General features: G+C 41.6%; 1 long non-coding RNA gene across 1 annotated transcript; it reads left to right on the forward strand.

Moving 5' to 3' along the window:
* Nucleotides 1-69: 69 nt before the first annotated feature.
* Nucleotides 70-27,427, forward strand: LOC134910471 (uncharacterized). Its single transcript, XR_010176208.1, has 3 exons — nucleotides 70-359; nucleotides 1,103-1,154; nucleotides 27,227-27,427. It is a non-coding gene; the product is annotated as an uncharacterized LOC134910471 (long non-coding RNA).

The raw sequence follows: 27,427 nt of genomic DNA on the forward strand, positions 1-27,427 counted from the left end.
GCATTATGGTCAAGGTTGTTTACGTTTGTTGACATCTATTACATATTACTGACACTACAAAAGGTTGGTGTTTGGTATTTTGTTACTATATCTTGGTTATATGAGAACATAACACATCCTTGCTTTCAGAGAAACTAACCCGGCTGCTTCATGGAAAACAAGTGCTGTCAAGTAACATGTACATAGGTCACATTTAAAAGTGTCTATCAAGTTTTCACTTGGCTGCAGAAAGCCCCAAGCTTACATACGAATACTGGAGAGATTGTACGGAAGAAAACATTTCAGGCTGGAGATTTTACATTTCAAATATTCAAGAATCCCTGAAAGTCCTGCAGATTCCCACTGTACAGTTATCAGCCGTGAGTACTGTCATTTTTACAATATGAAGTATATGTTCTGAAAATGTGAGACACCAATAGTGAACCAGTGACAGACTGTCAACATTATGAAAGAGAAACAGAAAAAGCTATAAAAAATGTATACAAGGAAAGTTTCTTTACATTTCTTCTTACATAAGCAAATATTACATTTCTGTATATGTATGCAACTTTCATGGATTAGGATCTCTATTTGTAGAGGAATCTTGAACTTTTGATGCTAATAGGATATCTGCATTAAATGGCTGATGGATACTCTAAATGATATGCATTATTTATTGCAGTCTGCCAAGAGGTATTCATGGAATGTACCTGGTCAGTAACAGTGTCATATGAGCTGATCATATCATGCTTTTATCCATTCATGTGATGCCTTCATTCAGATAGGCTCTTCTTCAGGTCTGCTCAGCTAGATGCATTAAATAATGCAGTACAGCTGGGGTATCCATCCCCATGAAAAGAAATTAAATGCATCAGGAAATAGTGTTTTTCTTATCCGCAATTGTGACTAATAAGCAAACAACTCAAATATTATTAACAGGCTTGTCTACCAAATGTTAAACTGAAACTGCCTATGTTCTATAGAAAATAATATGGCACAGTAGCAGTGGCACACCTCCACCTGTTTGTTTAAATGTCAGTGCTTCTCTGCTCTCCCAGTTCCTGTGATCTCCTGCATGGTAATGACTCAAGCAAGCTGTATCTATGCTTATGTCCCCTTACAGAGAGGTGGTATGGAGTGGGACAGGACCCATATGCATGCACACACTGAATACAGTAAGGGCATGTTCATGAAAGTACAACATAATTAGATGTGTATGTATCTCTTGAGGTACTGTAGGTCTGGGCCAACTCAGCCCTACAGAACCCTCAAAACGATGATGATGACCAGTAGTGGTACTAACTAGCCATTTCTGTAGCCATTTCATATTGGCTGTGTATTGAGCTCTGCAGCTAATATTGCGAATGCTATACTATTAGCATTGCAGCTATACTATATATCAATGGGTATATTTATTAAGGTCACTTCTACTGAAAATCATGTGGAAACTGAAATTTATGCATGATATAAAATGCATATTTAGGAAAAGACTAACAGAGATATTATGCCTATTTAAGAACATTCTAAGGGGGAGATGTACTAAGCATTGGAGAGTGATAAAGTGGAGCATTGGAGAGTGATAACGTGGAGAGAGATAAAGTAACAGCCAATCAGTTCCTAGCGGTCATTTTACAGTGTTTGAAAAATGGCCATCAGGAGTGGATTGGTTGGTAATTTATCTCTCTCTACTTTATCACTCTAAAGTGCTTAGTACATCTCCCCCTAACAGAGATATCTATCTCTACAGGCCACAGTCCTCAATACTCTCAATGAGACTGTGGACTGACCCAAGTAACCAAGCTTAATTTTTCAGAGCTTGGTCCAGATAACACCATTTTCAGCCGGCTGTAAAATGATACAGGTAGCTATGACTTGGCTGCAAACCTCGTCACCAGAACAGGTTGGCCCAACAAAGTTTTTTTGTGAAATCCCTCTTGAAAATTCTTTCTTATCATTGCAGTATGCGGTGTCATACTCTTCAGGCTCCACTGTCACCAATGATAAATATACTCCCAAGTCTCTTCAGTTTATTTCATTGACATTTTCATTTATGTAGAAAAATAAAATGCCCTATCTATAAACACATATATCTATTGCTGGGATTTTACAATCACATGTGCTGACATTTTTTATTAACTCAAGTACTTAAACTTTATTCAGTGATATTTTTGAGAATGTAGTGAAAAGTAAAGTCAGTAAGGGAAATTAAAGAATCTGAAGTAAAATAATATATTATTTTAATAATAGGCTATAAATTTGCCTCAAGATTTTATGTTTTATGTTTGGCAATATTGCAAATTCAGAATAGTATAAAAAAATAAAATAAATGGGGATTAACATGAAGGGGAACAATAACTTGGCAGCACTGTCCTGATTCACAGGTGAACGGCTGTATCTATTGGTGGTCACCCATCTGCGACTTTATGCAAATGGCACTACACTGTTGTACATACATGCATCCAAATACTCCCACTGTCAGTGTCCATAGGCACCATGTATCGGTCACACCATGGAAGCTTCCACTAACCCTGTTTAGCCACCGACCAGGAACACCCAACACTTTTCCAAAATATTTCTACTGTGCATCTCAATAGCAACAGCTTCTTTGTCAATACACTCTGTGTAATGCAAGCACCATGGGAGTTTTTAGGGATTTTCTCTCTCACACACACACACACACACACACACACACACACACACACACACACACACACACACATACAATAGAAAACTTTGAGCATTGGCATTGCATTCAGCTCTGAATCAGGCACAATGATTTTTTATTTGTTTATGTGTATAAGTACTTACTATATGTAGGTGACTGAATATGCACTGTGAACTTATGCAGGGGAAAGTTGCACTTTCAGTGGCGGGCTGGGCCAAGGGGCAGGGTACCATGTGCTACACGGGACGGTACACTTCAGCAAAACTCATGCCATTGCTGTGTTGTGTATTTATATATATGACTGCTGGCAAGGATTCGGTGCCTGCCTCCCGTCTGTCAGTTTCAGGCTGCGGCAAATGAACACTGCTGTGTTCGGCAGGTATCTAGCATTAGTGGGAGCCAACCTGGGAGATACAGACAGTGCCCCCATCAGGGGGGTACAGGTGGTACACCTGTATGAGGCCCAGGCAAATGGAGGGGGCCCTGTGACTCCAATGATTCTGACAATCCCCTGCAGTCTCAAAGACTATCTCCCTGCAGTCTCTCCCACTGCCTTCCTTTCCCCTGCAGTCTCCCAATGTCCCCCTTTCCTCTGCAGGTTCTCTCACTGCCCCTTTTCCCTGCCGTCTCTCCTAGTGCCCCCTATACATGCAGAGGTAGTAATTGTCAAATGCTCTAAATCTAGCACTATTTGATACTTACAACGATCTTGTATGAAAGTAGATAACATAGTGAAAAATCACTTTGCTCCACAGTATCTGCAAACATCTAATGATTTTACTGTCACCATACCATTTTATGGCACCGGAGAATCATTCAGATGATTTTTTTTTTTTTTAAAGCGCACTTTTAAAGCTTCTCAGTTTTCACATATTGGATTCGGCAGGATATGTGTGCTAGTAGAAAGGCCACTTGCTTGTGTTTGCCCCCCAGGCTGAAAGTTGCCAGCCAATCCCTGCATACAATCAAAATATATTTACAGTACATGCATTTGTTCAGTCAGACACATATCAAGATGTACCTAGCTCAAAAACAGTAGTAACTGCACCAGATGTACATCAGACATAAAAGTGTGTAAACTTATGCTCCACAACAGAGAAAAGAATGTGCGAGATGTAACATTGTGACAAGGCTTGAAAGACAGGTATAGTGGATGATGTCATGTGGAATAGCCATGCCACTATTGTGGGCAGAGCTAGTAATGTGAAGTGAAATGCCTAAGGCCGGCTATAGAAAGCAAATGTTTAAGCTGTGATGCATGATACGGGAGCATTTGGGGAAGGGAGTGGCCCCACACTCTGGTGGGTACATGGGCAGAAATCACAGTGTCGTCATTAATATAGTTGATACATTGGAAGTTGCCCCCATAATTATGGAGAGGAAGGTAAGCCTCTACAAACAAGAAAACCATATATGGAAAAAGGGCAGGATTGCTACCACTGTGCAGTGTGCCTACAACAATTCCTATATTGTGTGCACCAGCATAGTGAGACATAGGGGAAACACTTCAGAGTCAAGCAGTGTTATTTTAGTGGATGAACTCCTTTCTAAAGTAAGTTGGGAATGGACATTGATGGGTTACCATTTATGTTCTATGGTTTGATAACTATTTAACCATTGACGGTTAGTGTCTTTGTATGAGCAAAGTAACAGGCACTGCTGCCATGCATATGCAATACTTAAAAGCTGTGGATTTTGCCATTGGAACTCCCCCATGAATGGTAAAACTATGTATCATCAAGAAAAATTGATTTTAATGGTCCAATTGATATGATATATAGAGATGTGCGGGCCCAATTTTCGGAAAACTGAACCTGCCTGAACTTCCATATTCTGAGTAAATCAGTGCCGTAGCTTATGTTTTTACAACAGACTTGGATTCCAAAATGAGGCAAGATGTTATCTTCCTGGCCTGGTATCTGGATGTGATATGTGAAGTCCCTCCCATAGTGATTAGAGCAAAATTAATATTGATCCTTTACTGGTGCACGCCACACAGCCCAGAGCTCATCCAAAATAACACAGGGCAGCATTAAGTTAATACCATTAATGATTATATTAACCCTTTATTGGTGTGCAGTCACACTGGTGCTGTAACTCATAAAAGGTTTTGTGCCAATTTCCAAAGGTGCTAGTGTGCCACCATTACTATAAGTGCAGTGAGTTGTAGCATTGTGTAAAAAAAAAATATATAGGAAAAAAAAGCAAAAAAATAAATATTAAAAATTTGTGTGTGTTCAGGGCTAAGCAGTGGCACTATGCTACAATAACGCTCAGTATATGGCAAGCAACCACATTTATAATATAAGTGCTATGTGAGTCACAGTGTGAAGTTGTTGTTATTTGCAGAATGTTTAAGTCAGGGCACCTAAAATCTAAATATTTCACAATGTTAAAGAAAAGATGTAGAAGTGTCACCTTTAGAACAGGCAAATCAGTGCCAAAAAAAGAACACTAAATCTGAAGAGCAAACTGTGTGTTCACAAATCCATGAGGAGAGTCTAGGAGTGCCCACATTAGCAATGTGTGGGTCTGACATTTCTCACATTGTACTCATAGAGAAACTTTTTTGCATCATGTCTGCACCATCTGCAAATTTGGAGGATGAGCAGTACAATTAAAGATGGTGATGATGACATAATATAAATTGAGGATGCTAGTTTGGAAGTGCATCAGCATACAGGGGATATTTGTGTATTATCTGATGCTTATGAGGATGTTGTTGATGATGATGTTGTTTGTGTAAGTCAGCCACCAGCAACTCTTACTCGTGTTAAAAAGAAAGCCATTGTCATACCTGGCATAACACCAAAAAGCCACCTCTTGAGTGTGGAATTTAATTTTTACCAAATCTTGACAACGTTTGTGAAGGCATCTGTCCCATTTGTGAGGCCAAAGTTAGTAGAGGTAGGGACGTTAACCAGCTAGGCAGCTCCAAGCTGTTACATCATATACAACAAATTCATCAAAATGTACTTTACAAAATTATAATAATTTGTAAAATAATAACAAGCTACGAGCAATTTGGACCAGCACATGCACTCTCCACCACCAACTCCTTCACCATCAACCTCCTCATTAATGATTGAGGGTAGTCCTTCCAAAAAATGTTTTGTGGGGGCCCAAACAAACAAAACACTTTAGCCACAAAAGTGTCAGTCCCTGCCGCTGAATTGCTTGGTTTGTTAAATGGTGCATGTCCTTTTTATTATACAACATAAGGGTGGGCGGGCGCAAGGACAATTCCATCTTGCACCACTTTTCTTTTCTGCAACTGCTGTGTGGCAATGTTTCATAGATGAGCTATATTCTTTTAAATTGCCATGTGTTTGTGCTCTGTTGCTTAGTAGCCAGCGAGCTCACTGCAACCTTTGGACAAAATTTCATTGAAAACAATATTCTAATGATATATTGATCAATGTGGATATCACAATCGGGACAATCTTTCACAGACCTGCTTATTTCACAAAACTATTCAGCTCTTGAGTAAGCAGGACAACCAAGCTTCCTTGCCTTGTCACCACCTCTGCTGTGCCCCACAGCAATACAAGTGTTAATGATGGGGTAACTCACAAATATCCAGCAAATGAAAGGTTAAATGACAAGGTAGAGCAGCCTTGGCATACTCATGTGCTCTTCCACCAGACCAGCTAATGTCAGTCTCTCAAATAATGGCGCCTATATACAGTATATGACAGTTGCCATACTTGGAGACAGGAAGGACCTTTTTATATTACATCCTGTTAATTTATGTTTAGTAAAAAATCTATCACATGATTCTCAGACTATCTGATTCATTTGCACCAATAGTCTCAAAGGGCACACATTTCCTAACTCTTTTACTTTGCAGCTAATTTTGGTTAGCCTTTTGATACACATTTTAAATAGAAATACAGTTTTAATTGTAACTATTTTATGTTTTATGTTTGGCAATATTGCAAATTCAGAATAGTATAAAAAAATAAAATAAATGGGGATTAACATGAAGGGGAACAATAACTTGGCAGCACTGTCCTGATTCACAGGTGAACGGCTGTATCTATTGGTGGTCACCCATCTGCGACTTTATGCAAATGGCACTACACTGTTGTACATACATGCATCCAAATACTCCCACTGTCAGTGTCCATAGGCACCATGTATCGGTCACACCATGGAAGCTTCCACTAACCCTGTTTAGCCACCGACCAGGAACACCCAACACTTTTCCAAAATATTTCTACTGTGCATCTCAATAGCAACAGCTTCTTTGTCAATACACTCTGTGTAATGCAAGCACCATGGGAGTTTTTAGGGATTTTCTCTCTCACACACACACACACACACACACACACACACACACACACACACACACACACACATACAATAGAAAACTTTGAGCATTGGCATTGCATTCAGCTCTGAATCAGGCACAATGATTTTTTATTTGTTTATGTGTATAAGTACTTACTATATGTAGGTGACTGAATATGCACTGTGAACTTATGCAGGGGAAAGTTGCACTTTCAGTGGCGGGCTGGGCCAAGGGGCAGGGTACCATGTGCTACACGGGACGGTACACTTCAGCAAAACTCATGCCATTGCTGTGTTGTGTATTTATATATATGACTGCTGGCAAGGATTCGGTGCCTGCCTCCCGTCTGTCAGTTTCAGGCTGCGGCAAATGAACACTGCTGTGTTCGGCAGGTATCTAGCATTAGTGGGAGCCAACCTGGGAGATACAGACAGTGCCCCCATCAGGGGGGTACAGGTGGTACACCTGTATGAGGCCCAGGCAAATGGAGGGGGCCCTGTGACTCCAATGATTCTGACAATCCCCTGCAGTCTCAAAGACTATCTCCCTGCAGTCTCTCCCACTGCCTTCCTTTCCCCTGCAGTCTCCCAATGTCCCCCTTTCCTCTGCAGGTTCTCTCACTGCCCCTTTTCCCTGCCGTCTCTCCTAGTGCCCCCTATACATGCAGAGGTAGTAATTGTCAAATGCTCTAAATCTAGCACTATTTGATACTTACAACGATCTTGTATGAAAGTAGATAACATAGTGAAAAATCACTTTGCTCCACAGTATCTGCAAACATCTAATGATTTTACTGTCACCATACCATTTTATGGCACCGGAGAATCATTCAGATGATTTTTTTTTTTTTTAAAGCGCACTTTTAAAGCTTCTCAGTTTTCACATATTGGATTCGGCAGGATATGTGTGCTAGTAGAAAGGCCACTTGCTTGTGTTTGCCCCCCAGGCTGAAAGTTGCCAGCCAATCCCTGCATACAATCAAAATATATTTACAGTACATGCATTTGTTCAGTCAGACACATATCAAGATGTACCTAGCTCAAAAACAGTAGTAACTGCACCAGATGTACATCAGACATAAAAGTGTGTAAACTTATGCTCCACAACAGAGAAAAGAATGTGCGAGATGTAACATTGTGACAAGGCTTGAAAGACAGGTATAGTGGATGATGTCATGTGGAATAGCCATGCCACTATTGTGGGCAGAGCTAGTAATGTGAAGTGAAATGCCTAAGGCCGGCTATAGAAAGCAAATGTTTAAGCTGTGATGCATGATACGGGAGCATTTGGGGAAGGGAGTGGCCCCACACTCTGGTGGGTACATGGGCAGAAATCACAGTGTCGTCATTAATATAGTTGATACATTGGAAGTTGCCCCCATAATTATGGAGAGGAAGGTAAGCCTCTACAAACAAGAAAACCATATATGGAAAAAGGGCAGGATTGCTACCACTGTGCAGTGTGCCTACAACAATTCCTATATTGTGTGCACCAGCATAGTGAGACATAGGGGAAACACTTCAGAGTCAAGCAGTGTTATTTTAGTGGATGAACTCCTTTCTAAAGTAAGTTGGGAATGGACATTGATGGGTTACCATTTATGTTCTATGGTTTGATAACTATTTAACCATTGACGGTTAGTGTCTTTGTATGAGCAAAGTAACAGGCACTGCTGCCATGCATATGCAATACTTAAAAGCTGTGGATTTTGCCATTGGAACTCCCCCATGAATGGTAAAACTATGTATCATCAAGAAAAATTGATTTTAATGGTCCAATTGATATGATATATAGAGATGTGCGGGCCCAATTTTCGGAAAACTGAACCTGCCTGAACTTCCATATTCTGAGTAAATCAGTGCCGTAGCTTATGTTTTTACAACAGACTTGGATTCCAAAATGAGGCAAGATGTTATCTTCCTGGCCTGGTATCTGGATGTGATATGTGAAGTCCCTCCCATAGTGATTAGAGCAAAATTAATATTGATCCTTTACTGGTGCACGCCACACAGCCCAGAGCTCATCCAAAATAACACAGGGCAGCATTAAGTTAATACCATTAATGATTATATTAACCCTTTATTGGTGTGCAGTCACACTGGTGCTGTAACTCATAAAAGGTTTTGTGCCAATTTCCAAAGGTGCTAGTGTGCCACCATTACTATAAGTGCAGTGAGTTGTAGCATTGTGTAAAAAAAAAATATATAGGAAAAAAAAGCAAAAAAATAAATATTAAAAATTTGTGTGTGTTCAGGGCTAAGCAGTGGCACTATGCTACAATAACGCTCAGTATATGGCAAGCAACCACATTTATAATATAAGTGCTATGTGAGTCACAGTGTGAAGTTGTTGTTATTTGCAGAATGTTTAAGTCAGGGCACCTAAAATCTAAATATTTCACAATGTTAAAGAAAAGATGTAGAAGTGTCACCTTTAGAACAGGCAAATCAGTGCCAAAAAAAGAACACTAAATCTGAAGAGCAAACTGTGTGTTCACAAATCCATGAGGAGAGTCTAGGAGTGCCCACATTAGCAATGTGTGGGTCTGACATTTCTCACATTGTACTCATAGAGAAACTTTTTTGCATCATGTCTGCACCATCTGCAAATTTGGAGGATGAGCAGTACAATTAAAGATGGTGATGATGACATAATATAAATTGAGGATGCTAGTTTGGAAGTGCATCAGCATACAGGGGATATTTGTGTATTATCTGATGCTTATGAGGATGTTGTTGATGATGATGTTGTTTGTGTAAGTCAGCCACCAGCAACTCTTACTCGTGTTAAAAAGAAAGCCATTGTCATACCTGGCATAACACCAAAAAGCCACCTCTTGAGTGTGGAATTTAATTTTTACCAAATCTTGACAACGTTTGTGAAGGCATCTGTCCCATTTGTGAGGCCAAAGTTAGTAGAGGTAGGGACGTTAACCAGCTAGGCAGCTCCAAGCTGTTACATCATATACAACAAATTCATCAAAATGTACTTTACAAAATTATAATAATTTGTAAAATAATAACAAGCTACGAGCAATTTGGACCAGCACATGCACTCTCCACCACCAACTCCTTCACCATCAACCTCCTCATTAATGATTGAGGGTAGTCCTTCCAAAAAATGTTTTGTGGGGGCCCAAACAAACAAAACACTTTAGCCACAAAAGTGTCAGTCCCTGCCGCTGAATTGCTTGGTTTGTTAAATGGTGCATGTCCTTTTTATTATACAACATAAGGGTGGGCGGGCGCAAGGACAATTCCATCTTGCACCACTTTTCTTTTCTGCAACTGCTGTGTGGCAATGTTTCATAGATGAGCTATATTCTTTTAAATTGCCATGTGTTTGTGCTCTGTTGCTTAGTAGCCAGCGAGCTCACTGCAACCTTTGGACAAAATTTCATTGAAAACAATATTCTAATGATATATTGATCAATGTGGATATCACAATCGGGACAATCTTTCACAGACCTGCTTATTTCACAAAACTATTCAGCTCTTGAGTAAGCAGGACAACCAAGCTTCCTTGCCTTGTCACCACCTCTGCTGTGCCCCACAGCAATACAAGTGTTAATGATGGGGTAACTCACAAATATCCAGCAAATGAAAGGTTAAATGACAAGGTAGAGCAGCCTTGGCATACTCATGTGCTCTTCCACCAGACCAGCTAATGTCAGTCTCTCAAATAATGGCGCCTATATACAGTATATGACAGTTGCCATACTTGGAGACAGGAAGGACCTTTTTATATTACATCCTGTTAATTTATGTTTAGTAAAAAATCTATCACATGATTCTCAGACTATCTGATTCATTTGCACCAATAGTCTCAAAGGGCACACATTTCCTAACTCTTTTACTTTGCAGCTAATTTTGGTTAGCCTTTTGATACACATTTTAAATAGAAATACAGTTTTAATTGTAACTATTTTAAAGCTAATAATTGTTTCATTATTGGCCATAGTTTTGTAGCCATTTATAACTTACAGTATATACCATTATCAACAAGTCATTATGGTACTTTACATTAGTGATGTGCACCGGACATTTTTCGGGTTTCGTGTTTTGGTTTTGGATTCGGTTCCGCGGCCGTGTTTTGGATTCAGACGCGTTTTGGCAAAACCTCACCGAAATTTTTTTGTCGGATTCTGGTGTGTTTTGGATTCGGGTGTTTTTTACAAAAAACCCTAAAAAACAGCTTAAATCATAGAATGTGGGGGTCATTTTGATCCCATAGTTTTATAAACCTCAATAACCATAATTTCCACTCATTTCCAGTCTATTGTGAACACCTCACACCTCACAATATTATTTTTAGTCCTAAAATTTGCACCGAGGTCGCTGGATGGCTAAGCTAAGCGACACAAGTGGCCGACACAAACACCTGGCCCATCTAGGAGTGGCACTGCAGTGTCAGGCAGGATGGCACTTCAAAAAAATAGTCCCCAAACAGCACATGATGCAAAGAAAAAAAGAGGCGCACCAAGGTCGCTGTGTGACTAAGCTAAGCGACACAAGTGGCCGACACAAGTGGCCGACACAAACACCTGGCCCATCTAGGAGTGGCACTGCAGTGTCAGGCAGGATGACACTTCAAAAAAATTGTCCCCAAACAGCACATGATGCAAAGAAAAAAAGAGGCGCACCAAGGTCGCTGTGTGACTAAGCTAAGTGACACAAGTGGCCGATACAAACACCTGGCCCATCTAGGAGTGGCACTGCAGTGTCAGGCAGGATGGCACTTCAAAAAAATTGTCCCCAAACAGCACATGATGCAAAGAAAAATGAAAGAAAAAAGAGGTGCAAGATGGAATTGTCCTTGGGCCCTCCCACCCACCCTTATGTTGTATAAACAGGACATGCACACTTTAACGAACCTATCATTTCAGCGACAGGGTCTGCCACATGACTGTGACTGAAATGACTGGTTGGTTTGGGCCCCCACCAAAAAAAGAAGCAATCAATCTCTCCTTGCACAAACTGGCTCTACAGAGGCAAGATGTCCACCTCATCATCCTCCGATTCCTCACCCCTTTCACTGTGTACATCCCCCTCCTCACAGATTATTAATTCGTCCCCACTGGAATCCACCATCTCAGGTCCATGTGTACTTTGTGGAGGCAATTGCTGCTGGTGAATGTCTCCACGGAGGAATTGATTATAATTCATTTTGATGAACATCATCTTCTCCACATTTTCTGGAAGTAACCTCGTACGCCGATTGCTGACAAGGTGAGCGGCTGCACTAAACACTCTTTCGGAGTACACACTGGAGGGAGGGCAACTTAGGTAGAATAAAGCCAGTTTGTGCAAGGGCCTCCAAATTGCCTCTTTTTCCTGCCAGTATACGTACGGACTGTCTGACGTGCCTACTTGGATGCGGTCACTCATATAATCCTCCACCATTCTTTCAATGGTGAGAGAATCATATGAAGTGACAGTAGACGACATGTCAGTAATCGTTAGCAGGTCCTTCAGTCCGGACCAGATGTCAGCACTCGCTCCAGACTGCCCTGCATCACCGCCAGCGGGTGGGCTCGGAATTCTTAGCCTTTTCCTCGCACCCCCAGTTGCGGGAGAATGTGAAGAAGGAGATGTTGACGGGTCACGTCGTTCCGCTTGACTTGACAATTTTCTCACCAGCAGGTCTTTGAACCTCTGCAGACTTGTGTCTGCCGGAAAGAGAGATACAACGTAGGTTTTAAATCTAGGATCGAGCACGGTGGCCAAAATGTAGTGCTCTGATTTCAACAGATTGACCACCCGGGAATCCTGGTTAAGCGAATTAAGGGCTCCACCCACAAGTCCCACATGCCTAGCGGAATCGCTCTGTTTTAGCTCCTCCTTCAATCTATCCAGCTTCTTCTGCAAAAGCCTGATGAGGGGAATGACCTGACTCAGGCTGGCAGTGTCTGAACTGACTTCACGTGTGAAAAGTTCAAAGGGTTGCAGAACCTTGCACAACGTTGAAATCATTCTCCACTGCACTTGAGTCAGGTGCATTCCCCCTCCTTTACCTATATCGTGGGCAGATGTATAGGCTTGAATGGCCTTTTGCTGCTCCTCCATCCTCTGAAGAATATAGAGGGTTGAATTCCACCTCGTTACCACCTCTTGCTTCAGATGATGGCAGGGCAGGTTCAGGAATGTTTGGTGGTGCTCTAGTCTTCAGTACGCGGTGGCTGAATGCCGAAAGTGGCCCGCAATTCTTCGGGCCACCGACAGCATCTCTTGCATGCCCCTGTCGTTTTTTAAATAATTCTGCACCACCAAATTTAATGTATGTGCAAAACATGGGACGTGCTGGAATTTGCCCAGATGTAATGCACGCACAATATTGCTGGCGTTGTCCGATGTCACAAATCCCCAGGAGAGTCCAATTGGGGTAAGCCATTCTGCAATGATCTTCCTCAGTTTCCGTAAGAGGTTGTCAGCTGTGTGCCTCTTCTGGAAAGCGGTGATACAAAGCGTAGCCTGCCTAGGAACGAGTTGGCGTTTGCGAGATGCTGCTACTGGTGCCGCCGCTGCTGTTCTTGCTGCGGGAGGCAATACATCTACCCAGTGGGCTGTCACAGTCGTATAGTCCTGAGTCTGCCCTGCTTCACTTGTCCACATGTCCGTGGTTAAGTGGACATTGGGTACAACTGCATTTTTTAGGACACTGGTGAGTCTTTTTCTGAGGTCTGTGTACATTTTCAGTATCGCCTGCCTAGAGAAATGGAACCTAGATGGTATTTGGTACCGGGGACACAGTACCTCAATCAAGTCTCTAGTTGCCTCTGAATTAACGGTGGATACCGGAACCACGTTTCTCACCGCCCAGGCTGCCAAGGCCTGAGTTATCTGCTTTGCAGCAGGATGACTGCTGTGATATTTCATCTTCCTCGCAAAGGACTGTTGGACAGTCAATTGCTTACTGGAAGTAGTACAAGTGGTCTTCCGACTTCCCCTCTGGGATGACGATCGACTCCCAGCAGCTACAACAGCAGCGCCAGCAGCAGTAGGCGTTACACTCAAGGATGCATCGGAGAAATCCCAGGCAGGAGAGGACTCGTCAGACTTGCCAGTGACATGGCCTGCAGGACTATTGGCTTTCCTGGGTAAGGAGGAAATTGACACTGAGGGAGTTGGTGGTGTGGTTTGCAGGAGCTTGGTTACAAGAGGAAGTGATTTAGTGGTCAGTGGACTGCTTCCGCTGTCACCCAAAGTTTTTGAACTTGTCACTGACTTATGATGAATGCGCTGCAGGTGACGTATAAGGGAGGATGTTCCGAGGTGGTTAACGTCCTTACCCCTACTTATTACAGCTTGACAAAGGCAACACACAGCTTGACAACTGTTGTCCGCATTTGTGTTGAAATAATTCCACACGAAGAGGTGATTTTTTTTGTATTTTGACAAGGCATGTCAATGGCCATATTCGTCCCACGGACAACAGGTGTCTCCCCGGGTGCCTGACTTAAACAAACCACCTCACCATCAGAATCCTCCTTGTCAATTTCCTCCCCAGCGCCAGCAACACCCATATCCTCATCCTGGTGTACTTCAACAGTGACATCTTCAATTTGACTATCAGGAACTGGACTGCGGGTGCTCCTTCCAGCACTTACAGGGGGCGTGCAAATGGTGGAAGCGCAAGCTCTTCCCGTCCAGTGTTGGGAAGGTCAGGCATCGCAACCGACACAATTGGACTCTCCTTGGGTATTTGTGATTTAGAAGAACGCACAGTTATTTGCTGTGCTTTTGCCAGCTTAAGTCTTTTAATTTTTCTAGCGAGAGGATGAGTGCTTCCATCCTCATGTGAAGCTGAACCACTAGCCATGAACATAGGCCAGGTCCTCAGCCGTTCCTTGCCACTCCGTGTCGTAAATGGCATATTGGCAAGTTTACGCTTCTCCTCAGACGCTTTTAATTTTGATTTTTGGGTCATTTTACTGAACTTTTGTTTTTTGGATTTTACATGCTCTCTACTATGACATTGGGCATCGGCCTTGGCAGACGACGTTGATGGCATTTCATCGTCTCGGCCATGACTAGTGGCAGCAGCTTCAGCACGAGGTGGAAGTGGATCTTGATCTTTCCCTATTTTAACCTCCACATTTTTGTTCTCCATTTTTTAATGTGTGGAATTATATGCCAGTAACTATCAATAGCAATGGCCTACTACTATATATACTGCGCACAACTGAAATGCACCACAGGTATGGATGGATAGTATACTTGACGACACAGAGGTAGGTAGATCAGTGGCCTTCCGTACCGTACTGCTATATATAGTATACTGGTGGTCACTGTGTCAGCAAACTGCAAAACTAAAATGCACCGCAGGTATAGAATGTAGATGGATAGTATACTTAATGACGACACAGAGGTAGGTACAGCAGTGGCCTTCCGTACCGTACTGCTATATATAATATACTGGTGGTCACTGTGTGAGCAAACTGCAAAACTAAAATGCACCACAGGTATAGAATGTAGATGGATAGTATACTTAATGATGACACAGAGGTAGGTACAGCAGTGGCTTTCCGTACCGTACTGCTATATATAGTATACTGGTGGTCACTGTGTCAGCAAACTGCAAAACTAAAATGCACCACAGGTATAGAATGTAGATGGATAGTATACTTAATGATGACACAGAGGTAGGTACAGCAGAGGCCTTCCGTACCGTACTGCTATATATAGTATACTGGTGGTCACTGTGTCAGCAAACTGCAAAACTAAAATGCCCCACAGGTATAGAATGTAGATGGATAGTATACTTAATGACGACACAGAGGTAGGTACAGCAGTGGCCTTCCGTACCGTACCGCTATATATAGTATACATCTGGTCACTGTGTCAGCAAACTGCAAAACTAAAATGCACCACAGGTATAGAATGTAGATGGATAGTATACTTAATGACGACACAGAGGTAGGTACAGCAGTGGCCTTCCGTACCATACTGCTATATATAGTATACTGGTGGTCACTGTGTCAGCAAACTGCAAAACTAAAATGCACCACAGGTATAGAATGTAGATGGATAGTATACTTAATGACGACACAGAGGTAGGTACAGCAGTGGCCTTCCGTACCGTACTGCTATATATAGTATACTGGTGGTCACTGTGTCAGCAAACTGCAAAACTAAAATGCACCACAGGTATACAATGTAGATGGATAGTATACTTAATGACGACACAGAGGTAGGTAAAGCAGTGGCCTTCCGTACCGTACTGCTATATATAGTATACTGGTGGTCACTGTGTCAGCAAACTGCAAAACTAAAATGCACCACAGGTATAGAATGTAGATGGATAGTATTCTTAATGACGACACAGAGGTAGGTACAGCAGTGGCCTTCCGTACCGTACTGCTATATATACTGGTGGTCACTGTGTCAGCAGACTGCAAAACTAAAATGCACCACAGGTATAGAATGTAGATGGATAGTATACTTAATGACGACACAGAGGTAGGTACAGCAGTGGCCTTCCGTACCGTACTGCTATATATACTGGTGGTCACTGTGTCAGCAAACTGCACAACTGAAATGCACCACAGGTATAGAATGTAGATGGATAGTATACTTAATGACGAAACAGAGGTAGGTACAGCAGTGGCCTACTGTACCGTAATGCTATATATTATATACTGGTGGTCACTGGTCAGCAAAACTCTGCACTGTACTCCTCCTATATAATATTATACTGGTGGTCCCCAGTCCCCACAATAAAGCAGCACACTGAGCACAGATATGGAGTGTTTTTCAGGCAGACAACGTATACTGGTGGTCACTGTCAGCAAAACTCTGCACTGTACTCCTGCTTTATAATACAGCTGCTCCCCAGTCCCCACAATTAAGCAGTGTGAGCACAGATATATTATGCAGCACACTGAGCACAGATATGGAGCGTTTTTTTCAGGCAGAGAACGGATTACTGGTGGTCACTGATCAGCAAAACTCTGCACTGTACTCCTCCTATATTATACAGCTGCTCCCCAGCCCTCCCCACAATTAAGCAATAGTGCACAATCAAGTTCAACAATAACGGAGAGGACGCCAGCCACGTCCTCTCCCTAACATTTCCAATGCACGAGTGAAAATGGCGGTGACGCGCGGCTGCTTATATAGAATCCGAATCTCGCGAGAATCCGACAGCGGGATGATGAAGTTCGGGCGCGCTCGGGTTAACCGAGCCATACGGGAGAATCCGAGTATGGCTCGGACCCGTGTACAAAGGGTGAAGTTCGGGGGGATTCGGTTTCCGAGAAACCGAACCCGCTCATCACTACTTTACATACATTGATCTGATTAGATGCATTAAATCCAGAGCACATTTAAGCTCCTCCTTAATCACTGGAACCATATACTGTACCTGAGGGACTTGCAAAACAAAACATGTTGGATTGTTTCCTATCTGTATCCTGATATCATTATTATTGTTGTTATTATTATTATTATTATTATTATTATTGTTATTATTATTTTATTTAATGTATTTATTTATTTATTTATATGGCGCCGCAAGGGTTCTGCAGCACCTAACAAAGTACATTAATAAATGGGCCAAACAGGAAAACAATGACTTACAGCACAAGATAATGTAGGACAAGTACATGGTATATATACAGTACTTGGCAAAAGTCTGAGCACGCCAGCATATTTTAAGGAATTCTCAATTTAACTGCACAGTAACAAAATAACACCTGTTTTATTGGATTTGTTTACAAAATATACAACTGAACAATAAAGAAACAAAAAAAATAGTTTGTTTTGACTTTTAGGCAAGTTTATTTAGGTAGTGTGCTTTTATCAAAGTGACGACCCTTAGCTTTGATAAGCGCTTTGTATATCCTTGGCATCCTATTTACTAATTTTTCCAGCTTTTGGTGATCCATTCGACTCCAGCAGCTTTGAAGAGCCTCCCAGAGGCCTTCGGTGTTGGTAGGCATCTGTTTTCGGATTTCCCTGTCTAGTTCTTCCCACAAAAGCTTGATGGGTGAAACATCTGATGATTGAGGTGCCATTCCATTTTGTTATGACTTCTTTCTTTTGCAAATAATTAATACACAACTTGGACGTATGTTTTGGATCATTATCTTGTTGGAAAACGAACTTCTGACCCACAAGTTGCCTTCTGGAAGGAATCTCATGATGCACTAATATGTTGCAGTACACCTTTTGATCCATTGTTCCGTCGATACTGACTAAGTCACCAACTTAGTTGCCCACGAAACATCCCCAAACCATCACATTGCCTCCTCCATGCTTAACTGTTGGCGCTACACAGTCTGGGAGAAAACGCTCACCTGGACGACGACGCACAAAAGCCCGGCGATGCGAGCCAAAAAGTTCAAATTTCGATTAGTCATCCAAAGCACCCTCTTTCACTGTTCCCCAGTCCAATCCTTATGCTTCTTAACCCATGCATACCTTTTTGCTACGTTTGTAGCACGTAGAAGTGGTTTTCTTACCGCAACCCTACCACTAAGGCCATATTCCTGCAAGCACCTGGCCACCGTCCTATCGCTGGGAATGACTTTTCCGCAACTCCCTTCCTATTTCCAGAGCGGTCAAACATCTGTTACGCTTGCTAGTAGTCACAATGAAGTTGTCCTCAAGAACAGTTGTTGTTTTTGGATGACCAGTTCGTTTTCTTGTAACATTTTGAACTGTTTTTGATTTAGCCCGATGCACGACCCCAACAGATAATATATTCTGTTATTTTTATCATACCCCATTTATACACAAGTTGCAGAATGTACGATAAACAAGCTGCTTTTCGATTTCAGGGGGTGTGCTCAGACTTTTGACAAGTACTGGTACGTGTGTGTGTGTGTGTGTGTGTGTGTGTGTGTGTGTGTGTGTGTGTATTCTTGGCTCTGGACTATGCTATACATATGTACCATGCGCTCCTATTTGGACTTTAATGTGTGCAGGCTGGCTTTTTTCTCTCTCTCTCTCTCTCTCTCTCTCTCTCTCTCTCTCTCTCTCTCTCATATATATATATATATATATATATCAATGTATACATCCGGCACTCTGTATGAGAAATGAATATGCCTGGGTGCCTTCCTTAGATTAATTCAGGTAGCATGCCTTTCCCACCTGTGGCTCAGGTATATCTGGAAAGGACAGAGGCGGCACTCCGAGGACTTTGAAAAATAATTTATGTGCAAAGCATGGCAAATCAAAAGTGTACAAACAATGAAAAAAACATGGAGGTCTTACAACGTTGTAAGACCTCCATGTTTTTTTCATTGTTTGTACACTTTTGATTTGCCATGCTTTGCACATAAATTATTTTTCAAAGTCCTCGGAGTGCCGCCTCTGTCCTTTCCAGATATACCTGAGCCACAGGTGGGAAAGGCATGCTACCTATATATATATATATATATATATATATATATATTATACATTGTAGCATCAGGGGACATGACACTGAAATAATCCTCATGGTGGCAAAAACTAAGGGTTAAGTGCCATTGTAGGAAGTATGGAAGTAGGGAAAAGTACATTCTAAAGGGGAGGGGCAGACAGACAGGGGTGATGCAGATGGGGTAAACAGTGAGCGTGGAATAGAGGGTTAGGATGATAGATGGCTGGTTGGTGAAGAAGCAGGTCTTGAAGTTTTATAGAGAGGTGGAGAGTTTGACAGGGAGAGGTAAAGAATTCCAAAGGTAGCAAGCACAATGACCAAAATCTTGAAGGCAGGAATGGGAGGAAGTAAATAGTTGGCAAGAGTGGTGGCATTTATTTGTGGACTGAAAAGGGTGCGTAGGAGTGCAAAGGGAGATAAGGTCAGATATGCAAATGGTTGAGGAATGTGTGAGAGTTTTGTAAGTGATACCCCTTTTCCACTAGCTAAAAAAAACACAGATAAATGCATGGGGGCGTGCATTTACCCGGGTTTTTTGCTAGTGGAAAATGGTCACTCCGCAAAAACCCAGATCAAGTGGCCCGTGAATCCTACCCGGGTAGCTACCTGGGTAGGACATGGGAATGATCCGGGTAAGGTTGTAGTGTAAACGGAAGACGTGTCGATGTGACACAGCTCCCATTTACACTGTATAAAAGGGCGGCGCTGGGAGATCATGTGATCTCCCAGCGCCACCCCTGCTGCGTCACCAGAGCATCACCAACCCGGCAATATGCCAGGTTGGGTGAGTGCAGTGGGAAAGGGGGCTTTGATGCGGGTCGCAGCCGAGTAGCTCCCGTGTCAAGCTCCCGGCTGCGACCCGCATCAGTAGTGGAAAAAGGGTATGAGTGTACGAAGCTTGAATTGGATTTGGAAGGGGAAGGGGAGCCACTGTAGGGCTTGTAAGAGAGGGGAGGTGGACATAGTATGTTTGGACAGGAAGATGAGCCATTCTGCAGCATTGAGGATAGATTTGAGTGGAGATAGGCATTTGTCAGGGAGGTCAGTAGTCCAACCTGGAGATGACCAGTGAATGGATGAGGGTATTAGAAGAATCTAATGTGAGAAAGGGTCTGATATTGGAAATATGTTTGAGATGGAAATGACAGATCAGCGAGAGGTATTGAATAAGTGGTTTGAAGGATTGAAGGAGATTGAATAATCAAACATAACTCCAAGACAGTGCACTTGGGGGTAAGAGGAGAATAATGAAATTGTGGGAATATAGGTTATGCAGGAGGGTGGTAAGATGATGAGCTCAGTCTTAGACATATTAAGTTTTTTGGGACATGCAAGAAGTGATAGCAGAGCGATAGTTGGTGATGCGAGTGAGGAGAGAGGGGGAGAGCTCAGCGGAGGAAAGGTACAGTGGTGCTTAAAAGTTTCTGAACCCTTCAGAATTTTCTATATTTCTACTGAAATTTGGCCTAAAACTACCTTAGATCTCCTAAAAGTAGATAAAGAGAACCCAATCATACAGATGAGACAAATAAAATAGACATGCTCTGTGTTTTATTGAGGAAAATGATCCAATATCACATATCTGTGAGTAGCAAAAGTATCTGTTATGACCCACTTGTGCAGCAGTAGCTGCATGTAAACTTTTGCGGTAATTGTTGATTAGTCCAGAACATCAGCTTGGAGGAATTTTACCCCATTCCTCCGTACAAAATAGCTTCAACTCTGTAATGTTGGTAGGTTTGCTCTCATGAACTGCTCGCTTCAGGTCCTTCCACCACATTTCGATTGGATTAAGGTCAGGACTTTGACTTGGCCATTCCAAAACATTCAATTTATTTTTCTTTAACCATTCTTTGGTGACTTGTGTTCTTTGGGTTGTTGTCTTGCTGCCTGACTCACATTCTCTTGAGATGAAGCACATGGACAGATGTCCTAACATATTCCTTTAGAATATTCTGGTATAAATCAGAATTCATTGTCCCATCAATGATGGCAAGTTGTTATGGGCCAGATGCAGCAAAAAGGCCCAAACCATGATACTACCACCATGTTTCATGTATGGTATGAGTTTTTTGCTGAAATGCAGTGTTCTTTCTCCAAATATAATGGAGAGCAGCGGCTGTCTCCTTGTAATCATGCCATTACCATCATTGTTGTTTAATGTCCTTCTGATGGTGGACTCATAAACATTAACATTAGCTAATGTGAGAAAGATCTTCAGTTACTTTGAAGTTTCCTTAGGTTCCCTTATGACCTTGTAAAGCTCTTGGCACCCATGCTCATCTTTGCTATAATACAGCATGCTACAACATAGCTTGCTGCATAGTCACAGCCAGAAATCCCATTAATTCCTAAAGGAATGAATGAAGCAATTGGTGACTGCGAATAGTCGCAGCCTGGCACACCATGCAGCATGCCATGATACAACATGTGAGCTGGTCCAGTTGGAAGCTGGCCAGGTTTTAGTGTGGTTAGGATTCCAGTTGGACCTCACTGCAGAATCCTCCGGGCAGAACTTTGACACAGGGAGCCTGTTCTGAACCTTCCACTGGATGGGTTTGGAAGAAAAATTTAATGAACTGTAACAACTGACAGAAATAATCATAATTCGATTAACTTAAAATTACTGACTGAAATAACCATAATGCAATGACCTGAAATAAATGACAGAAATAGAGGTGGGAAGATAAAAAAATTGTGTACCCAAAAGCCTTGTAATCGCAATATTGATAAGAGAAGAAAAACATTAAACCCACCTCGCAATGAAACAGTGATTATAAAACTAAACAGAAAGAAAAGCTGGGGATCAGGGCTACTGACGACATCCCAAAAACAAAAACGACACTGGCCAGACACCTCATGGGTGTGTTGTAAGAGGTATTAAGCTACCAATTATTTTTTTATATTAACAGTTACATCCAACTAATTGATAACTTAATAACTGAAAAATGTAAACATGGGTAATGCTTGGTACTTCAGCTAGTATATGTGTGTGTGTGTGTGTGTGTGTGTGTGTGTGTGTGTGTGTGTGTGTAAATGTTGGAGAGTGGATCAAACATACATAGTAACATAGTTTCTAAGGTTGAAAAAAGACAATATGTCCATTCACTTCCACCTACTAGTTCTCTTCTACACTGTAATATTTTTACAATTTTAACTGTGGTGAATGTTTAGCCGTTATGTAAATTATTATTTTTTTATTATAGTGCATGATTTACCCACCATAGCACTGTATATCCTTGTCCATTAGGAATTTATCTAGCACCTTCTTAAAAGTAATGACAGAGTCCGCTATTACTACTCTCTCAGGTAGGGAATTCCAAATACATATTGTCCTTACTGTGAAGAAACCTTTCCGTCTCTGTGTGCGAAATCTCCTCTCCGGTAACCTAAGCGGGTGTCCATGTGCCCTTTGTGATGATCTTACCAAAACAAATCCCCGCTAGCTCTGTGTATTGACACCTTATATATTTGTAAATGTTAATCATGTCCCCTCTTAATCTCCTTTTTTTCAGTGTAAACATGCCTAGCCTAGCAAGCCGTTCCTCATATTCTAGCATCTCCATCCCCTTTATCAATTTGGTCGCCCGTCTCCAAACTTTTTCTAGTTCTAGGATATCTGATATTTGTTCTTGCTACTGAAGTGCATTACCTTACATATGCCTATATTAAACCTCATACTCCATTTCAATATAGGCAAAAGTAAGGTAATGCACTTCAGTAGCAGAACAAAAATACTACCTACATACTAAATGGGGAAAAACTGGGGGATTCTGTACTGGAAAAAGATTTAGGTGTTCACATAGATAACAAACTTAGCAGTAGTACCCAAAGTAGTAATGCAGCAAAAAAGGCAAACAAGGTATTATTAGCATGCATAAAGCGGGGAATTGATGCAAGGGATGAGTGTGTTGTACTCCCATTATATAAATCACTAGTAAGGCCACATCTTGAATTCTGTGCACAATCTCCATCACATTTGAAGAAAGGGTTAACCTTATGTGATGCAGGGAAAAAAACATACCTTTTCCTCAATAAAGAGGAGATCAGCTATATAAATCTGCTTGTGCTTCAAGTCACTGGGGAGAGAAATGAGGGTGTGCACCTTTAGCACCTCTCTAGGGTGCTGGATACTACAGACCCCGGTGTACCTGTTTGCTGTGAATGCAATACTCCTGCGAATGCTTTTCCATGAAAACTGTATTATTATTTCTTCCATGTTTTGCTGGTAATCCTGTGTAAGTAGCTATTATATTGGCTCTGCTTTTACTGTGCTTGAATAAAATCTTACTTAATTTGAAGCAATTTAGACTTCTATGGTTGTCTGACACATATCCGCCACAGTGTGGTTTCAGAGTGGGATATTGTGGGTCATGTGCCAATGTTTCTAAGCAGATCACCATAGAATCTATGATGTAGCAGCAGCAGACAGCAGCAAATTTAACCACAGAAATAATGGTCTTCTCCAAGATCAAATATCTTCAAGCCACCTAAGAAGTATAATGAGGTATTTGCAAACATTGCATTCAGTGAACCTAAAGACATCTACAAGTCAAAGCCAAAATCTAAATTGTGAGAGTGGAAGTTCAAGATAGGAAAAAATACTTTGCAAAAAAATACTTTGATTCAAGAGACTGTTGCCATGGTCCATGCAGCAGGTAAAGGAACTCTCACTGATATGTCTACCAAAAAAACAAGACCAATCTCACGTGATATTTTGGTGTTTCTTTATATGTTTAAACAACCTTTCTTACAGATTGCTGTGACAAAGCTTTATTGGAATGTTGGTGTAATGTGAAGAAGCATGTAGCAATAGGGGTGTTAACAGTGGAGTGAACTACTGCACATACTCCATGTTGGTTCCTTACAGGGAATCTTCAAACCCTAAGAAAGATGACCCCTGAGGATAGTACTGCGCATGCGTGGTGCCATCTTGCCACTGTGTATGAGTGACGTGGTGGGAGAAAGCTTCATCAAGAGACCTGCTGAAACATCAGAAGAAAATTAAAGGTTCATGTGCTAAAAATCCACTTATCATGGAGAAAATGCCGCTCTGATTACCAGTTATCATTGCAAAGCAGCAGGCGGCCAACGCAATATGGCCCTCATTCCGAGTTGTTCGCTCGCTAGCAGATTTTAGCAGCATTGCACACGCTAGGCCGCCGCCCTCTGGAAGTGTATCTTAGCTTAGCAGAATTGCGAATGAAAGATTAGCAGAATTGCGAATAGAAAATTCTTAGCAGTTTCTGAGTAGCTCGAGACTTACTCTTACACTGCGATCAGCTCAGCCCGTTTCGTTCCTGGTTTGACGTCACAAACACGCCCTGCGTTCGGCCAGCCACTCCCCCGTTTCTCCAGACACTCCCACGTTTTATTCTGGCACGCCTGCGTTTTTCCGCACACTCCCAGAAAACGGTCAGTTTCCGCCCAGAAACACCCACTTCCCGTCAGTCACACTCCGATCACTTCAGCGATGAAAATTCTTCGTTCGGACGTGAGTAAATCTACTAAGTTTTGTGCTAAAATACTTAGCGCATGCGCACTGCGTACCATGTGCATGCGCATTTTTGCCTTAATCGCTCCGTTGCGAAAATCGGCAATGAGCAAACAACTCGGAATGACCCCCTATGTTCTAAAAATATCTCTGCCAAGGAGAGTGAACATTTAGTCACCCCCTAAGAGGCATCAGCAGAGATGCATTGCACATCCTGACTGCACAGTGCAATCTCACCTGTCACATCTCTGGTCTCCTCTCCCTTCTCAAGTCCTATGCAGCTTCAGCAGTAAGTTGATGTTTTTTGTAACAAACTTTATTGTCAAATGGGCAAATGTGACTCACTTCACTTTTTGCACCCTGCTTCTCACTGGTCTTTACCTAAGGAATGGCAGATAATGGCAGCTACAGGGGACAAAGTCGGTGCTGGACAAGACAACTGAAGATAAGCAACATTTCTTCTTAGGAATAGCTGGATCACTTAGGTGCCTATGGCAGCACTGATATTAGCATGCTTTAGTGCAAGGGCGGCAGAAGACATGGAAAGCCCTTTAGAACCTATCACGAAGTGATATACTGTATATTACAGAAGAGCAGTTCGGTCGAGAATCAGACACACCCAAACTTAAAGGATCCACGTAGAAAAGAGTCTTGGCTCAGATCAGTTTTTGGGAATCTGAGTGGACTGAGTATCAAGTTGGGTCTTCCCTCAAGTTTGGATGTCAAATTTAAAAAAAGAATCTCATGTTTTGCATTGAATGTAAGTCCATCCCTCATGATTTCAGGTACCATTGCTCTCTGGGTTGTGTATGGTGAGATGGGCAAAACTAACTGTAAATGACTGGAGATTGATGTTATTAATGTTAATAATACTATAGGAACAAAAGTGGGTCAAATTTACATGATTTTAGCTGGGTTTTTTAAATTATTTTTATAGATTTTTAAAGAAACCCAACATCCAAAACCAAACCAAAAACCAAACCGAAAACACTTGAAAGTGGTGTTGCAAAACATAAACCTGACAATGATTTGGAACCAAAACACTAGGATCTGCTCACATCTCTAATAAATAGTGGGATTTTCTCTGCTTTTTCTGTTGGCCCCCTTATCTCCACTTAGTACTTGGAAGGCTTATGATGTTAAGAGATGATACCCAAAGACAAGAAAAAATATTTTAGTACTAGAATTGTAAAGATAATTATTATGGATGAGTTCTTCATAATGAAGAAGAACAACCCTGCTCTCACAATTCCCAGAGATGTAATTTATCATATAGTGTGAACTAATTCAGTTCAGTCCCTCTATTTTTTATGGATGACAAGCAGATAAGTTTATTATGATTCCTATTCTTACTTTAGTAGAGAACAATTTCCAAACTGCATCTACTGAGCAGAGATAATACCAAGAGACCACAGATACAACAAAAGCACAATACTGTCACAAAACAGGTCAGCTAGAACAGCAGAAGAGGGCAGCCCCTTAAGAGAATCAAACTCTGATAAGCTATATTGAGACTCAGGTGACCATGTGGCCTTTTGGAGAAGGTAGATCGATGAGAAAATCTGTGAAGATTTAACTCCAGTGTCTTCTATGGATTAAAAGAGAATGGAGAGAATGAACCACTGAACTGGTCAAAGGTAATAGATATTACGATGTTGTATGACAAATTCTAATCTTTTCGGATAAAGTATAAGAAACTGATAATACACTGATGCTCCCTTAAGACTTTAAGTAACTTTTGGAAAACTAGATTTTGAAGCAAGGTCAAGCAAGGTCATTCTATAAGATTAATTGAAGTACAAGGTACTCATGAGGTCAGTTTTATTTATTTGGACATGTAAACCAAGATGTAGTTTGTATGTACAGATAAATTAAAAAGTGTTTAGTTCAAAATGAAATTGAAGGATGCTATCTGTAAAAAGGTTGATAATACATAACTTGGTAATGTCATTTACTTTTTTCAGTATTTCTCTTATTTTTGTTTACTTTTTAATGAGGTAATAAAGACATAAAGCTTACGAGGCTCAGTATATTTACATATGCATATATGCACTTAAGTATACATAGTTGTAACGGTATACCGCCCTCTGTATTATTCATTTTATAGCAATAATGAAATAGGGCATGCACATTACAGTGTGCACTATCCATGAAAGGACTTGGTGGTACATTGTGCCCTCATGTCTCCTAAACTGCAGTTTTACAGTTTTTCTCCTAAAATTTTGCCTGTTTTAAACTATAAGGGGACATAAGGTCTTCCTTTTATAATTTATGTCAAATATATATTTGTTAGGATATGGTGCACTCTGTACCTGTCTCCAACTGTGTATCAGTCTATGGGTGCATCCCCTAGTGTCAGACCTCTAGTGCTAGGAGTCACTCGGAGGCAGAGTTATATGATGTAAGTTCCTGTTCCTCTATCTCAAAGGGAGTGAGAGGAGAGTGTGACACACACGGAGACTGAGAGACAGAGTCCTGGTGTACAAGTGTGCGGAGCTGAGACTGGGAGTAGATCTCAGCTACAGAGACTCACAGTGTTCCAGTGCATGCTGCGTCATCTTCTCTACAGGCGGAGTCAGACTGCACGGCTGTGCAGTCCTCCATGCTTCACCACCACAGACATCTCCTG

The sequence above is a fragment of the Pseudophryne corroboree genome, chromosome 1 (genome assembly GCF_028390025.1).
Source record: "Pseudophryne corroboree isolate aPseCor3 chromosome 1, aPseCor3.hap2, whole genome shotgun sequence".
Classification (NCBI taxonomy): domain Eukaryota; kingdom Metazoa; phylum Chordata; class Amphibia; order Anura; family Myobatrachidae; genus Pseudophryne; species Pseudophryne corroboree.